General features: G+C 33.3%; 1 protein-coding gene across 4 annotated transcripts in view; it reads left to right on the top strand.

The window, feature by feature from the left end:
* The window catches only part of LOC145260408 (rho family-interacting cell polarization regulator 2-like), a 589,420-nt gene that overhangs the window by 242,651 nt on the left and 331,673 nt on the right, over positions 1-15,096 (top strand). The window lies entirely within an intron of this gene.

Here is a 15,096-nt window from a genome sequence, read left to right as displayed (position 1 = left end):
GAATATCAGTTTTTATTTTTACCTATCCAAATCTTGTTGCATAAAGTTTCAGTCAGTGTTGTTATTGTAAAGAGTCTGGAAGAAAGGCATGAACTCTGGATTAAGTGAAACAAAGTATATTGAAGAAAATTTAAATAGCAGATAAAGTGAGTGGTTGATCAGTCTCACTGCCAATTATTAGTCTTGGGTTGTTTGAACACCTAGATGTATATAGTCTACGTCTCGTCTTTAGAACACAATACCACTGAGTTGCTTCCCGGCTGACTATAACATAATCATTTTCAAGACAAACGTGAACAGGTTGTTGGAGAGCCGTCCTCTAAAATAAATTTATTTCCCTTATGGCACCCATTAACACTTATCCTTAAGTGGTTTCTTGATCAGCGGTGATTTTATAAGCTATCTATATATATCTGTAAAAGTGAACGTGTCTGTGTGCCTGTGTACATTTCCCTACGCAATAACTTTGTCAGACTCAAAATTTGATATACAGGGTACTGAGATTTGGGAAAATCGATGTGATCGGTTTTCGGCCAGAAATTTGGCTGTTAAGGGGTCAAAGTTCAACGATTTGACCTTTGGACTCCTCCGACAATTTTGGGTCTAAACACTTGAAATTTTAGATATAGATTCCTTAGGCATGAATCTAACTTAATAACTTGATTTGAGCTCAAAACAATAAATGTTAAGGGGTTAATAATAGGAGTAAAATTAAAGATTGACCGGTTTTTTTTTTTTTTTTTTTTTTTTTTTTTTTTTTTGCTCAGCATACACCTCCAAACACCCGGGTAACGCTGGGCCGAAACGCTAGTCTATATATCTATAAAAGTGAACGTGTCTGTCTGTGTATATTTTCCTTCACAATAATTTTCAGTCTACAGACTCGAAATTTGATATACAGGGTACTGAGATTTGGGAAAATCTATGTGATCGGTTTTCGGCCAGAAATTTGGCTGTTAAGGGGTCAAAGTTCAACGATTTGATCTTTGAGAACTCTACCAAACTACTCCGACAATTTTGGGTCTAAACACTTGAAATTTTAGATATAGGTTCCTTGGACATGGATCTAGCTTAATAACTTGATTTGAGCCCAAAGTTTGGTAGAGTTCTCAAAGGTCAAATCGTTGAACTTTGACCCCCTTAACAGCCAAATTTCTGTCCAAAAACCGATCAGAAAGATTTTCCCAAATCTCAGTACCCTGTATACTAAATGTTAAGGGGTCATAATAGGGGTCAGTTAATAAAAGTGAGCGCTTTTTTTTTTTTTTTTTTCTTACACCTACAAACATCCAGGCAACGTCGGACTGAAATGCTAGTGTATTAAAAAAGAGTTCATTATAGTTCGTAAGGCAGGTACCATAACAGTTGGAACACAAAATCCCTAACTCTTTTGCCCCCATAAACATAACATACACATATGTAATAATACATGGCACTCGTCTGCTTTCAATAAAATCCCCCTAATTATGTCCCTTTCATTCTGTCTGTTTCACTTGTTACTTCTTTTTTCGCAAGAATGGTTAATTGGTAGCATTTTTTTTTTTTTTTTTTTTTTTTTTACGATTTTGAACACCATTAAATTCATCATAACTTTTGTTTTACTGAACGAAATTGAAAAATTTTTATTTTCACAATATAGCTGAGAAGATGATCTATAACTGTTTGAAATTTAATTGAAAAATGATTGAGAGGTGAAGCTTTAAAGCAGTTCTAAATGACTAAAACTGCCACTTAACCATATATTCAAACACTGTAGTGTTTGGATGATATGGAATATATATTAAATTTGTATTTATTTTTAAAGAAATTGTCAGTTTTTATGAGTTTGTATATTTTCTGTAATAAAAATAACTAAAATCAGCTTTTATTTATAGTGAATCATTCAACTTATAACTTATGTACATATTCGCTAGAAAAAAAAAAACATGGTAGGGGCCACATATGTGATAACTCGTAAACATGCTCTTTCAATATTTGTTATTTTTGAGATGCCAGTTCAAGTTAAAGACAGGTATCGTATGTGCCGAGCGCGCATTGACTTATAGAAAAAGAATTTTATTACGAGTTTACTTGTAGCAAGCAAGGTACTAGAATTCTTGTAGTTGTCAGTAAATGTATTAATGTGGGGAAAATCCAGCTCCCCTAAAATGGGCACTCTGGATAGGGACAAAAATTTAAAATTTTCTCCGTCATGAAGGATTTCTCCTTCACTGACCGAGGACAGAAAAGGGTGAAGTGTAGCATCAGAACAGATACTACACCGTAGTCTCAGCCTGAAGGACCTTTCCTATAATAGAAATAAGTGATTAGAATAATCTATTATCATACTAAATCCGAGCTAATCAACGTTTGTTTCTTTATCAAGTTTTGTTTCCTATATATTTTAATCATCCAAAATACATGTTAAAATATTTCTCAGTTTTCTGATTTCAGTTATGTTTAAAAAAGTTCTATTTTCATTGTTCTAGTGACCTATCTCTTACTAACTTACTATAACTTTCACCCTCTCTCACTGTATTGTTTGAGCCCTCACTATTCCTTTTGTATCTCTCTCTCTCTCTCTCTCAACAGTCAAAGGTAATAAAGGAAAGAATAAAAAAACAAGAATCAGAATAGTACATTACAAATAAGAGAATATCAACACGACTAGTGATACTGTTTAACCCATAGTTGGAGAGAGAAATCAGAAATAGGATAATTTTTTATTTATTTATTCATTTATTTATTTTTTAATATTTAACTGACTTGGCAAACTCAGTTTTCCCTAATTCAAGCAATTTAATCCGAGCTCAATGGTTGCCCCAACAGGTTCCCATTTTCTTTTCTAATGGATCATAAAAACCAATAGAAAGCCATGAAAATTTACATTTATTAGTTTAATAGATGTAAAATAGCAGTTGGGAATTAACTTTATTGGACATACTTTAGCATGACAGGACTCATAAAATAGACATTGTCCATATATGGGTAGATAATTCCTTTGAAAACTATGTTCAGTAATTTGTTTTAACTACCTGGGGGTGCTTTGACTGCGTGTCACCTACTTATTAACCTAGATACTTTTGTGGGGTGGCAAGAAATGGTGTGATCTGCTCTTTTAATAAATAATAAACGGCTCTTATGTTATTATACAAGCCAGGTCAGTCACACTTTTGTAGGATTGCCATTTTTATTTCTTTTAAACACAGTCTGTGTGCTAAATTCTTTGTAGAGTTGCTGAAGTTGGGCCCAGAGTAAAAATTCCTCAGAAGTTTGTCAGGTCAAAAAGTGAAGGAAAAATATAATACACGTGTGGAATAAAATATTTTTATTTTTGTAAATTTTTTTTAATGAAAATCGTTTGAAACAAGGCATGAAGTCACTTGATATAAGGAGCTAATAAGACCGAAAGCTGATTATTGCAAAGACAGGAGATGACTACTGACCTTTAGTCTTGAAAAAAACCAAGGTTGTAGATAGAAGGAAAACAGTGAGCAGGAAGAGAGTTTCACAGCTTTGCAGTCCTTGGAAAGAAGCTACTGAAACTGGAAGCTGTATTATAACGAGGTATTAAAACAACAAATTGATGGCGACCTTGAAACCAACAAGTCAAACGAGCTGGAGCAAAGGAAGCAGGGAATAGATAAGACGATTCTGAGGAACACATGCCATAATAGTATTTGTAGAAAAGACTGAGACTAGCAACATCAAGTCTGTGAGAGAGAGGTTGCAGTGAAGAAGAAAGGGTGGGAGCCAATCAAATTACGGATAAGTTTCTGCAATTTATCAAGAACCTTTAAATTGGACACAGATTCACCATCCCAAATATGACACCAGTACTCCATACATGGTCTGATAATAGACTTGTACAGATAGAGAAGTTTTAATAACAGGCCTAGAATGCAAAGTAAATATAAGTCGAGCTTTATTACCAAGCAGTATCAATCTTGATATATTCATTTCAAGATAAGAAAAAGAATGCACTTAAACTCATCATATTCGCTTTAATGTCCGTTTTACATGCTGGCACATGTTGGATGGCTTTCAGAAATTGATTTCCAAACTTTTTTCTGGTCGGGTTTCTTTAAAAGTAATTTCCTTATTTGAGGCAAGATTTTTGTAAACCACATGCCTTTTCGGACGTTAATCCTGTGGGGTGATGGGATCCAGTGTTTTTATTAAAACCTCATTTGTACGTTATTACCCACCAAAGCTAAAGAGTGTCTTGGAGGAAGATTAAATAGACTGTATAGGAAGGTACATAAAAAGAGGAGACTTTGATGATGTTGCCACACAAAAGAATGGATGAGAGTTCTTGGTTTAAGAGATGTTAAAGGGTTGAGGTAATATATTCAATTCACAGGGGAAGGCCAAGTAAAATATGTAGGAAGTTTAAAGGCGAACTTGAGAGAAAGGTCTGCTTGCTTGGATCATCAAGCACCTTTTTTTTCCGATCCTCTCTTGATCAGCGACATATCTCTGCAATTACGTTTATAAATTGGCATACTCCAAAATCAAAACGATACAATGTTTACAATTTCCACTTTAGTCTTAACCTTGCAATTATCAAAATAATCGCAGTCGCATTCCAATCATGACGTCAATCTACACCCCAACCTATATCTCGTTTCCATCAGCATTATCATTTTTGACTATCTTGCTTTTTTTTTTTTTTTTTTTTTCTTCAGTTACCCTCACCCCACCCCCTGGGGTAATCTCATTACTGGAGGTTACAACCGTCAAAACGTAAAAATAACTAAGATGAGAATATCATTTTTATTATTGAAATCCTTTTGAGATGAGCAGTTTATACATTTATTTATTTGTGGACTATCATCATCTCCTAGTTGTTGTTTCACGTTTCGGCCAACCAGTCCTCTGGCTTTCGGCAGATGGTAAACCGTGATGGGTTAGGAATGCCAAGTCTCTTAAGCGTATCCTTATTAATTACTGCCTTCCATAGTTGTTGTGTCTCACCATGTTTTGGCCAACTAAGTCTCTGACTTAAACGTGGTGAGACAACAACTATGGAAGACAGTAATTACTGAGGATACAGTTAAGAGACTCAGCATTCCTATTCAGTCACAATTAACAACCTGACGAAGGCCAGAGGAATAGTTTACCGAAACGTAAAACAACTATGGAGATGAGGATAAGTCTCCAAATAAATAAATGTATGAACTGTTCATCTCAAAAGGATTTCAATAATAAAAATAATATAACATTCGATATGGACCCGATGATATAAGAACTAAAAACTTGGATATATTAAACCAAAAAATTCAATCTTGATCGCCCTACAGGGCCCATGGCGTAGTGGATAGACGTTGAATTTCTACGGTTCCAGGTGAGCATTGTCTGAAGATAGCGGTTTCAATCATGCCCAAAGCCGGCTAGATGCTTAGTTGGGCTAAGACGTGGTGAGACGACGACAACTATGGAAGCCAGTAATTACTGAGGATACAGTTAGGACTCAGCATTCTTATCTCGTTGCAGTTTACCACCCGACGAAGGCTAGAGAAACGTTGTGACACAGCTAGAAGATGAGGGTAATAGTCCGCAAATAAATGAGAATATTAGTTAAAATACATAATTTCTATTTTGCCTTATTTTCACTATAGCAATTATAGCAATATTTTTGGCTTTATCCTCTTTCTTTTCCATCAGGAACAACTCATTCACTAAAAGTTACAGTGGGCAGTTTTAAAGAAGGACATGTGACTGGCATTGAAATTTCTACATCATTTTCTGTTTATTTTTGCTATTCATGAATTTTTTTTTTTTTTTTTTTGTGCACTCATTACCAAAACACCTTTTTAAGACCACCCCCTTCTCGCCTTCCAAGCGAGGGTTAGTTAGAGGTGCATTAATCTTAATTTTTCTAGTCTACACGTGTCAGTCAGACGAATGAACGAGCATCTTCATCTGTTAATCCTCATCCTATTTGATCTGCTTATAATCTGATCGCAATTAGTTGTAACTTCTTTCGCCTCTCTCCTCCATCCCCTTTCCCTGATCCAACTGGTGTTTGCTCTGTGATCAGCATCTTCTAATGATTTTCATATCTATATAATAATAGGAAAGCGTGTGTTATTTATTTTGTGTGTCGCACTAATATCCGAGTGACTGCCATTTAATTGTTATGGACTTCGATTTCTTGTAATAAATAATTTTACCAAAAATTCTTCATAAGTTTTGGTTTTGGTTTCAATTATAGCTGATGGCACTCCACTAGTCTATTTTTTATAAATAATTTTATCAAGAATTCTTCATAAGTTTCGGTTTTGGTTTCGATTACAGCTGAAGGAACTCAATTTTATATTAATCAGTTTTACATATATATATATATATATATATATATATATATAGTTTGTTTCCCACCCCCACCGACAAAAGGAGAGTGGACCTGTAAATTCACCCTTGACCGTTCGCCCTTCCGCATTTTTCTCAATAACTACACCTTGGAATTTCTTGAAATTTTGCACAAACATTAAACATGATATGAGTAAAAAAAAGTAACTGAACAGATTTTCCTGGAAAATCGAAAAAAAAAAAAAGACATCTCGCACCACGATTCGAACCCAAAACGTTTAGATAATGAGGCCGTGCTCTAAGCAACTAAGCTAAGACAACGTCGCCGAAATTGTGTCGCTTTTTCAAATATTTGAAGTAAATCAGGTTACGACGTCTATGACACATGCGTAGAAGCAAACTCGTCATGAGAGGACCGTTTTTGCTGCCCCCTGTAGAAAACTACTGATTTCAGGGTGAAGGAATTAACATGCAAAAACCTGACTCTGCAACCCTGGTCAGATCTTTTAAAATGCTCAGAGTTGGAGTCTATGATTTGGGTTTCCCATGCTTCTGTTTAGTCTTGAAAGACAAGGAGACCCCTGAGGGGCAGTAGCACATGTAATTGTGAGGCAAGGGTTGTGCAATCTTCACACCTCTCCTGAATCGGCACTGTTTGAGTTTAGTGGCAAGGAGAAGACCAGGACGACTGGAAACAATGCCGAGATAAGCGGAGAGCACATACAGCACCTGAAAGTCCCAATTGGTCACCCATTTAGTACTAACCAGGTTCAGCGTTGCTTAACTTTGGTGATCCAGGGGGGGGGGGCGGTGTGTCAACGTGATTATGCCGAATTGGGATACCGACGTTATAACTCCGTTTTCTACACTTCCCAACCCTCTCCTTTTGAAGTATCATAAAACTTATTTAGCAATAAAATAATTTTTCGACCTACATAAAAATCAAACAATATAATTCATGAAATGTGCTCACTTGTGTGTGATGGGACGATTCCAATACTTTTCCTGATTCTGATACCTTATAAATCTCTAAATATTCAACAATAGTCGTTATTTATTCTTAATTATAGTAAAAACTTTTTTAAAATACATTTGTGGAAGATGATCTATAGATTTTAGTTTTACTGATAGTTTAAAATCAAATATTTTATCATTAGACACTTGGCTCTATAATAATAAATATGAAATCTGCATAAATTAAAATATCATATTTAAATGTATTTTAAAGCCAAGCAATGCCTGTGTGTGTGTGTGTGTGTTTGTGTGTGTGTGTGTAAAATTTCATGTATCTGCATGAAATTTTTATAAAATGTTTTATTAATTAGTTTTCAGTATTTACTACAAGAGTGCTCAATATGCGAGTAGAGCTGGGCAGTAATTTATGAGAATACATGGTAATTAAGCTATACAGAATCTTGTGTTTCATCCCCATAGGGAACCATCAGGCTAAAATATCATTCTAGCCTATGTGTGTGTGTGTATATATATATATAGTTTTTTGGTTGTTGTTGATTTTTTTTTAAATGATATTGAGGTTAGCGTCTTCACCTTGAAGATCGGATGTTTTTTTTTCTTTTTTTTTTTTTTTTTTTTTTTTTAGAAATTGGAAATTTTTTATTTTGGACGTAAACAAATAATATTTTTATTTATTTTTAAAACAGTAATCTACGTACATGCATGTTTTGGGACCCTACCTCTCTTCAGCGTAGCTTGACTGTTATTAGGACTCGAACCCTTGACCTTATGTATTTCAGTCCAGCGTCTTTTCCATTACACTACGATGCCATAGACGATTTACTGTTTAGTTTTTATCGTTTTATCAACAAAAAAAACTATGTAAATATATAAAGCATAAAAACTAAACAGTAATTCATCTATGGCATCATAGCGTAATGGATAAGATGTTGGACTGAAATGCATAAGGTCTAGGGTTCGAGTCCTAATAACAGTCAAGCTACGCTGAAGAGGGGTAGGGCCTCGAAACATGCATGTACGTAGAATACTGTTTTAAATATATATATATATATATATATATATATATATATATATATATATATATATAATATAAATTTTTGTTTGCGATACTTTTGAATGAATTCAATTATTTATACGAAAGTGCGTTTTTAATTCAATGCGAGTTGGGAATGATTTTAATAATAATGGGATGTTATGATGCAAGGGTTGGAAAGATGGGATTTTAAAAGCCAGCATCATAGAAGAAGAGCACTGTGTCCCTGTAAGACAAGCCTGGTCAGCTGTAGAAGTACCTTAGGCAATCAGTAATAAACTAAGGGGGGGGGTTAAAGCCTGGGAGAGTGGACTTCTTAGAAAGGCAAAAGACCAGAAACATGCTTTAATCAAGAGGGAACGAACCATCTCAACAATGACCTGTACTCTGTTGACCTTGGTTCCGAGGGAATGGCTGAGCTTACATGTGAGTTTGTTAAACATGAGAATATATTATGTTATGAACTTAGTTGCAAAAGTAATTTCTTAATGTTTGCAATAAAAAAAAGTTTATGTACGTTTTTAAAATTCAAACAAACTTTATGAACTTGAACATGTTCTCTGCAGGAAAACGTAATTTCCGGATGTTTTCAATAAAACCACTTTTAAAACTTGTGATAAAAGATGTCAAATGAAGTGTAAAGTTTAAGGGGAATTAAAAGGGAAATAAAAGAATGAAAGATTTGCTGGAAACAAAGAAATGCACTAGTTTGGTTCGCAAAAAAAAAAAAAAAAAAAAAAAAATGTCCATATGGAACATGAAAGTATGAGGAAGGAGAGAAATACCGAAACAATGATTATTGGAAACTGCACTTTATTAAAGGTTTTTCACTTAAGCTTTCTCTGATTTTCATTTTTAGAAGAGTTCAATTCGGAGCAAGAGGAGATAATTACAAAATTTACGGAACTTTAAAACAAATACATTAATACAGTTATACAACAGGAATCATGAATTACAAGATCATTGAATTAAATGATTAAAAAAAAAAAATAATGCAGTTTTTTTAAATAAAAATTTCCAAATAAATGAAAACGTCAAAGTTTCCAGATAAATGAAGATTTCTAAATAATTAAAAACAGTCACTAGTAGATAAAATGTGTGAATTTGTAAAAATTTATTTATTTCATGATTGCTTCCCCTTGCCCCTAACTGAACTCCTCCAAAAATGAAAACCAAAGACAGTTTAAATGCAGAAGCGTCAAACTTTTTCCCGGTATCGATGGGTTCAGTAAGAGTAAATACGAAATCGCAGTGAAAAAGTATTGATCAGGATTAAATATGAAAATCAAAAATAGACTATTGTTTCTAACATAGACCATATGCGCTGTCTTCTTAACAAGACAGATCTTTTAAAGGAATTTTTGCTGAAAAGCTCTCGAGCACTAAGAAGGCAAAGAAATATATATATACACATATTACCGTTTTTTTATCTGCTTAGTTGCAGAGTTTCTACTACTGGAATCGAAAAATGTGTAACTAAGCTGATAAAAAACGGTAAAAAATAATATATATTTTGCTCCACAGTAGTATTGAGCACTTTTCGCATTTTTTTTTTTTTTACCACTTACCATTTAATTATTAACACTATATATATATACACACACACACTTGCAAATATACAGACGAATGGTGTTTATTTATAAACACGTTGATGTAAAAAGCTTGCCTGTTGTTCACCCAACATGCACTTTGTTAGTCAGGATCAATTATGATAATATCCAATGATCTGAGCCAATTTGTGTGACTCAGAGTTTACTGACCTGAACCCCTAATCCAGCTAGGTATGACGGTGACTCAATAACTTCATATTAGCCTCCCTGGCCTAGGACATCAAAGATAAAGGGCCTACAAATAAACAATGGATGCAACACTGAGGTATGTTTTTCAATGTAGCAACCTTTGTGCAGAAAGCTCATAAAAAAACAAGTTAAAAAAAAAAAAAAGGATCTAAAATGTATTTATAATTGAGCTACATATCTGGCGCTGCCCGGAAGTCTTACTTTTTTTTTTTTTTTTTTTTTAAATAGTATATATACTTTTTTCTTTTATCAGATTATTATTTTAAATAGAATTTCGAAAATTAAATTTAAATATTACGGTATCGTGTGGTCATTAGATTATTGACCGAAATTATTACAAAACTATAATTTTAAAGTAATATTGTTTAAATTATTATTTATTTGATGCAAAAAGCTTCCAAAACTTTCAATCCTTTAATTGAATAAATTTTTGCGTTTCTGAATTTTTTAGATGAGGATTGATAATTCGAATTATTTGGATTATTTGGACTATAGTTCTCATCTTGAGTTTTACTCGCACAATGTTTTGGTCAATGTAACCTCTCACCTCCTTCAGACACATCTTGTTAGAACTCTGCAATCTTTCCATTGAACTTGGGAATCTGCGTGGGATTTTGAACGGAACCCTTTATTTAATCACTGGGGGTAGCATGCCTTTTGTTCAGTCAGCCATTATTGAATGGAAGTCCCAAGTAATTTGCAGTTGTACTTTGAGTGCCACTTGCACTGAGTATTGAACCCTCAACCTCCAGAAAAGTGTCAATTACAACTGAACTTAAATAAGTACTTTATCCATTCTGCCATGACTCAATTCTCCAGTTTAACAAGATGCACCTGAAGAAAATCAGAAGTTGCATCAACCGAACGAAACATTATGTGAATAACACTCAAAATGAGAAAAGTAACCTGAATAATCCAAATAATACCACTAAAAGAATAGCCAGGAATTACTTTCTAGTCAACAGCCACGAAGTAGTTCATTCTTTTGTTTTTCAACTATTAACTAAGCATTACGACTGACTTGTTTTTGAAGAAACATAAAGGCAATCTCGTGAATTTAATTTCGTCATTAAACTATTTCTTTAAATAGTGTTGAAAAAATTTCGTTTTATTTTAATCTATTACATTTTTCCTTCAGATAAATATTTAATAGTAAATATATATATAAAAAAAGAGTAATTCAGTGTTTGCTTCAACTTACGTTGACTCAAAAAGTATACCTGCACACAAACAATAAGTTGTTCCATAATATATATATATACATACATACATGCATTTTTATTTCAATTATTTGGCTCGTTTGGTCGTTTTACGTTCTCCTAAGTCAATCTGATATGTGTTGGCCTACAAATGAAACCAGAGACTCTAAAGACTTGCCCAACTTGAACTTATTTTCTTATTTTATTTATTTGTATAAAAAAATGTACCGGGTCCTTCAAAATAATATATCAAAATATAAATATTTTTGCAACACTATCAGATTCCATCAAACATTAATGTGATGTAATTTATTTCCTAATTATCTTATACCATTCGAGTGGCCGACTCTGATGACTTACAAAATCATATTAATAATTCGACAAACGTCAGGTAAAAAGAAACAATTAATTTATTGAGTTGCGCATTGCTAATTGTACACGGTGCCAAAAAGTCAGTGAAGGATTTTGAACTTAGATAGGTTCTTTATTTTTGTAATCTTTCCGTAATTTTAACACAATCTAAGACACTGTTAAATTTTTTTTTTTTTTTTAAATGAAAAATTCTACCAATCTTTATTTATGAAAAGTAATGTCTTTTAAATAATGCCTATTTTCAGCTTCACATATTTGTGCTCTTTCCAAAACATTATTAATGACAGATTGCAGAAACTGTGGATTGCTATTTAATGTTTTCCTTCAATTCTTGCAGGGTTTGGGGTTTGACGTTTTGAGGTCTGCCAGCTCGCGGAACGAAATAAAGGAGTTAAATTACAATCCAGAGATTCTGCAATCTGTCATTAATAAGGGTTTGGAAAAAGCACAAATACGCAAAGCTGAAAATGAGCAACATTTAAAAGACATTAATTTCCATAAAGATCGTTTGTAATTTTGCATTTTTTTTTTTTTTTTTTTTAAATTAATTTCTCAATATCTTAGTCAGATCATGTTAAAATTACATAAAGATATCAAAAATAAAGGAGGTATTTAAGTTCCAAACCCTTCAGTGACTTTTTGGACACCCTGTATTATAATAAATTCCTTCCATTTTCGTCCCAGAGCTGAGAAAAATCAAGCATACACATTTTTCTTACCAGTTTATTAGTTCATATTAACGTGACCATCTTCTACCTTCAAGACTCTAGAATTTTTCTCCCAGAATACTATCATATCTGATGTCATTTCCCTTCACTTATATCATAGACCCTTATTTCTACGATTTCCACGACTTTATATTTCGAGTCACTACTGACGTTTTGCTTTCTTGTCTATAACATTTTCTGTTCATTAACGTAACTTCTACTATATGAACTAGTTAACTCACTCGCCTGAATATTAAACAGTAACTTTGGTTTTGAAGCACATGTAACCAGACTGGGCATAAAATCATGATGTTGTTTGTTTAAGCCTCTTGATTTCTTAGTAAGCAGAGCCTCAACGACGCTCCTCCGATGGACCCGATTCTGGCTGGTCCTCTTCAGTTCAGCCCATGTAATTTCGGCAGCCCTAGTTTCAGCTTCAATGCTTCTTTTTAATGTCTGCCTTAAGCGACCAATTTTTCGCTTGCCTTGCGGGTTTCATTCAAGGGCCTGCCTGGTGATGTTGGATGCAGGCTTCTGCAAGGTGTGGCCAATCCAGTTCCATTTTCGTTTTTTTTATATCTACCTCTATTGAGGTTTTGGTTGTTCATTTGATGTTTAGGATGTTTCTGAGACATCTGTTGGTGAATGTCTGGAGTTTGTGGATGTTGGTCTTGGTCACTCTCCACATTTAACACAAAATATATTTTGGGAAATAACTTGCTTTCTTTGGTTTTTACAAGTTAAAACTTCTTTTTATATAAATCCAATCCTCCATTATTACTCCAATCCTCCTCTATTATTCTGATCACTCAATAGAAATACTTAGTATCTTCCCAAGTGTTGTGTATTTCAGGACACGGCTAAAAAGGTCAATATGTTATCGAGTCATTCTCTATCCATAGCGGCACAATAGTTGTCTGTACGAATTGGAATCGGCAAGTACTTCAGACTTTTTGTTCATATTTTATTACGATTATGGTTCTCGTTGAAGTCTATATTCTAGTTTTACCTACCTGACATTGCCCAGGATGCAGTGAAGCCATTTTAGTTAATGAATTTAATTTTTACATTTTTAAACGTATAATTTTTCTTCTAATAATTTAACGTCACATTTTTCCCCTCTTCAAGTGTCGGACGCTTTAAATTTTATTTTTTTATTTTTTTTTTTTTTTGCAAGTTCGTCCTCCAGTTTTTAGGATTCAGCAATTCAGCTGTATAGTCTTGTCTAATCAATTGCATCCAAATTTTCAGGCCCTATTGGTAGGGCATGAGAATACAGACTACACCCTGCAGAAGGTAAAAGTTCCTTAATGGGTCCTGGTGCTACGAGATCAGACTGAAGATACTAGCTTTCTGATCTAAAGTGCAGCAAACTGTTGCTTTTTTTTTCCTTTCCCATTGCAAAACTCAATCATGTTCTGTAAAGTAAAAAAATACAAAAACAATTTTCCTATATAAAAAAAAACAAAACAAATACCATAAACATTTTAAAATGTAAAGGACTTGAAACATAAACATTTTTTCCGGAAATTAGTGGATTCAGCATTAAATAACTCTAAAATAGTTGATATGCCGTTAAAAAAAAAAAAATGTCCTTGGTTGACCAATCTTCCTGCAATTCAGAACAAATAAAATTTCAGTTATAAGATGGACAACTATTATATATATATATATTTTTTAATTAAAAATACTAATTATCGTCCTCTTTGATTTCGATTTTTAGGTGACTATTCAAAAATATTTCATATTAGCAGCTGTCTGTGCCAGACTAAGTAATTCTTTAAAGAAATTGTAGTAAAGTACATTATTATATTGTCAATTACAAGATGCAACAATGTAAAATGAAAACTGGCTGATTATAAGCAAAGTTTGATTTGTCAGTTTAAATATTATTTAGAAAAAAAAAAAAAGTAAAATGTTAATATCTGACCAAAAGAGGCACATTAGTGATTTGTGCAATATCTGAAGTGAGCTATCAGATGCACACTTAATTCCTAGCTGAGAATGGCCCAAAAATGTTGCTAGTTTTGAATTTTTTTTTTTTATTCGTCCTATTCTGAAAAAGATAAATATGCTGAAGAGACGTTAACTTGTCTTTGCCAGGTGAAAGCACTCAAATCAAACTAATGAATAGTAAAATCCCCCCCCCAATACGAAAAAATGGAATTTCAAACCAGATAAATAATTAAAAATAGAATGTATCGTAAACTATTTTTTTTTTTTTTAAGAACATGGTCCTACGTTCCTCATAAATAACTAGCAAAACAAAATTAGATATTTAGTTTGTAAGAAAAAAAGCTGTAAATTGCTTATATATTAGTAATTTGTATTTCTTATCTGGATTTTTCTTTACACAACTTATTATTTTTAAGAACATGATCCTATGTTCCTTATGAATAATTGGCCAAACAATTACATATTGAAAGTGTAAGAGATAAACTATTAAGCGTTTACAGAAACAACTTTCTTAGTGACATGCAATATGGTTTCCGCTCTGCAAGATCTACAGCAGATGTGCTAACGGTTATATCACATACGATTAGTGCATCTCTTGACAAAGGTTTCCTTTCCAGGGCAATTGCTCTTGACATATCGAAGGCCTTCGATAAGGTATGGCATAAGGGTCTACTTCACAAGATTTCCAGCTACGGTATCACTGGGCACTGGTAATGTTTTCTCAATCATTAAATCATTTCTCTCTGATAGGTTCATAAGAGTAG

The sequence above is a fragment of the Euprymna scolopes genome, chromosome 36 (assembly GCF_053919585.1).
Source record: "Euprymna scolopes isolate OS-2025 chromosome 36, ASM5391958v1, whole genome shotgun sequence".
NCBI lineage: Eukaryota > Metazoa > Mollusca > Cephalopoda > Sepiida > Sepiolidae > Euprymna > Euprymna scolopes.
The sequence above is the reverse complement of the archived record's forward strand: the minus strand, read 5'-3'. Positions and strand labels throughout refer to the sequence as shown.